At 44.1% G+C, this 3,413-nt stretch overlaps 1 non-coding gene across 1 annotated transcript; it reads right to left on the bottom strand.

Moving 5' to 3' along the window:
- Positions 1 to 2,833: 2,833 nt before the first annotated feature.
- trnar-ucg (transfer RNA arginine (anticodon UCG)) lies at positions 2,834 to 2,922 on the bottom strand. The gene is given in 2 exon segments: positions 2,834 to 2,869; positions 2,886 to 2,922. It is a non-coding gene; the product is annotated as a tRNA-Arg (tRNA).
- Between the last annotated feature and the right edge of the window lie 491 nt (positions 2,923 to 3,413).

Here is a 3,413-nt window from a genome sequence, read left to right as displayed (position 1 = left end):
AAACGTGTTTCGTCCAGGATTAGGAAGATGTGAATATAGGAATGGAAGGAAACGATTCACCCCTCAACCCTGTTCAGCTCATGACTGGTCTGTATTTTAACCTCATTAATCCACGGGTTTTTATAATCCCTAAAACACTTACTGAACAAACAAAATCAACTATCAGTTGCAGTTTCTAAATGTTCAACTTGGCCCCCAGCTTCAAAAGCATTTTGCGGGAGAGGGCTCCAGAGTTGAACGATTCTTCGTGTGAATAAAGCTTCGTGATATCACCTTTGATCGGCTTACCTCAAATTTTAAGGTTACGTCCTCTTGTTTTTTTTTTAAATTGGAGATCCTAAACTCAACGTTAAATTCTCTCTCTGCATAATTCTCCTGCAGCTTTCTACTCTCTGGAAGTTTTTTTTTGCCTCCTGAGCTTCCTTTAGAAGCTGCTAAATTCCAGAAATTAAATCACCACTCAGTCGCTTCATTTAATCCAATAACTGCCTCTTTAACGAATGACCTCATCCCGATTTAACGAGTAATTTGATCGAACACATGAACAAGGAGCAGGGCAAGAGGTTTGCCGATGTTGCGGGAATGGGGCCAGACAGAGAAACCATTCCTGACGGTTTAAATAGGACTAGTTAACCTCGACAGTTAGAGGCACATTAGATAGTGAGAAGCTGTTCATATTGGTACAAGGCACCGGTTTTAGGTGCGTGGCAAATGAACCAATGGGGACATGAGGATTCATCTTCCCTGGTGATTGGTGAGGATCCGGAATGCACTGTCTGAGATATGTGGTAGAGACAGAATAAAATCGGGGCTTTCATAGAGGAACTGAACAACCACGTGAACAGAAATGTTTACATGGCTATGGAGGAAGGGCTGGGGGCTAGGATATCTGAGTTTCTGTTGAAGAATCTCAAGACAGATAGAGGGCCAATGATCTCCTTCTCTGTTGTAGCTATTCTATGTGTATGAGTGTGAGGTTTATTCGGTGTCACTTTGTCTCTGGAACAGGGTTTGAGAGTGGAATTCATTCTCCATCTGTGGTCTCTATGGATTCATCTTCATCACTTTGTCCCTGGGACGGGAGTTGTTTTCGGGATTCATTGTGGATTTGTTCATTTCTGGTGATATGCCTGTGTGTATGGTTCATTCTGTATCGCTCTGTCTCTTGTACACTGTGAGAGTGTGCGATTCAATGTGTATCAGTCAGTGTCTCGTGCCAGGTCTGAGTTAATTATTGATTCTGGATCTCACTGTCTTTTGCTCACAGTTTGAGTGTGGGATTCCTTACGTGTCTGTCAGTCCCTGTGATACTTTTCAAATCTGGATTCATTCAACGCAGAACATACCACACTGAAAGTGGGCCATTTGATTTACTTAGTAAACTATCCGACAAGATCTTCCACCTAGGATACTTCATAAAGCATTATCTGTTTATCAGGGAAATTCATTCTCCCTCTTATACTTATCCCGGCTTCCCTTAAATGCAGTTGTTCTAATCGTCTCAGCTGCTCCAGGCAAGAGTAGCCTGCAACTGCTGCCGATTCAAAGGAATAAATAAACTAATCGTGTTTCAAAATTGTATTTAATACTTGCATCTCTGTGTCAGCCCCATCACATCCCATCACAAATTTTTCACATTGACCTGCTTCCGCGACACCAACCATGTGAATTTCTACCGCTCTGCTGAGGCCAGTAGATGGCAGCACATTCTGACATGGTGAAGTTGACAGATCGGAGACAACAGAGAAGACTTGTTCACAGTATTCTGGAGGAGAGAGTTTCAGAAATACTACGAGAACGGAGGTGACCTTTTCTTATATGTATTTTGCAACAAGGACTTTTTATCGTCTGTTCCTCGATACGATGATGACATCCACTCAGGGCCGTGAGTTTCTGCCATGGGTCTTCATGTGAGTGAACAGGTAAATTCTCGGCCCACAGACCTTTGGACACATGGGACAGGATGTCCCAAGAGGTAGAGAGATCCGGAGTGCAGGATTTGCTTCCCGTTACTTCTTCATGGCCGCCGTTCTGCCTCATCATTGAGACCTTGTGACTCAGAGTGTGCTGCAGCTTGTGGGATAAGTTTTGGTCATTTTGAATGATGAGAAACAAGCTCCTCGCAGTCATTAATATGAATGCTGCAGCGCTTGAATAAAAGTTTCAGGTTGTCTTTGAAGCGTTTTCTTTGTCCTCCCCTTGAATGTTGTCCATTTGAGAGTTGAGAAAACAGGACCTGGAGGGTGCGACACTTTTCGACCATCCAGGCACAGCATGTAGTCCATCCAAGTTAATGTTTCAGGAGTTTGGCCTGAATGATTGATGAGCTGCCTTCAAGAACGCCACTCCAGTTTGTTCGGCAGTTTTCCCATGGAATCTGGAGAGTGCCGCGGATGGAATTTCTCTCCCACTATTATGAGCTGCTGATGCACAGTTCAGTAGTTATAACATTGTGTTCACCCCTCAAACTGTTGTATTGTGTCTGAGAGTGAGATTTATTCTTATCACCCTTTCTCTGGTCCATTTCCTCTGCATTCAGACTCCCAAAATCATTCATAATTTTAAAGGTCTGTATGAGGCCACCCTCAGCCTTCACTCCTTAAGGGAATAGGTAGTCAACCTGATAATCATGTCGTGGCTGCAGACCACTTGTTTATTTTTTTCACGGTATACGGGCATCTTTCAGAAGTGTAGCATTTGTTGATAATCCCACATTGCCCTTGAACTGAGTGGCTTGTTAGACCTTTGCCTGATGTTTGGAAGGAAACGCAGAGCCTTCATCTGACGATTGAGACCGCGGTTTTCAAGAAGTTAACTGCATTTATGCACAAAACGACCGCGACAGGACTCGAACCTGCAATCTTCTGATAACATCATTAGAAACATCGAAGTCAGACGCCTTATCCATTAGGCCACGCGGTCGCCTCGCTCGGTATGGGTGCTGAAGTTAGTACCATATGAATAAATAGCATGGTTGCGTTTTCTTCAGTTCCATTTTTGGATGATCCGTCGATTCCCAGATCCATGGTCTCAGGGTCTGAGTTTCGCTTTGGAATTTCGTTGCACAATAACGACTGGGAGATCGTGAACTCAGTTCCTATTGTCCGCACCCTCTCCTCATAATTCTCCTGCAGTGTTTTGAATCTCTCTCACTCTCTGCCTCGTGGCCTCCCCTCAACCGCTGCTAAATTCATGAAATCAAACCACAGAACAGCCTCTTCATATAAACCACGAACAAAGGAAGCCGTTCTTCCCGAATTAATGAGAAATTTGATCGAAGTTTCCCACATTTTAAGACGATCGTGTCAGAGAGAGAAATTCCTGCGATGGTGGGAATTTCGGAATTGGGGGAGGGGGAGGGGTGTGGGGGCGTTCGGGCTCAGTCAAAAAACAAGGCGTTTCCGGAGTGAAAT

This window comes from Cetorhinus maximus, chromosome 31, assembly GCF_964194155.1.
Source record: "Cetorhinus maximus chromosome 31, sCetMax3.hap1.1, whole genome shotgun sequence".
In the NCBI taxonomy this organism is placed as follows: Eukaryota; Metazoa; Chordata; class Chondrichthyes; order Lamniformes; family Cetorhinidae; genus Cetorhinus; species Cetorhinus maximus.
This window is presented reverse-complemented; position numbering and strand designations above follow the sequence as displayed.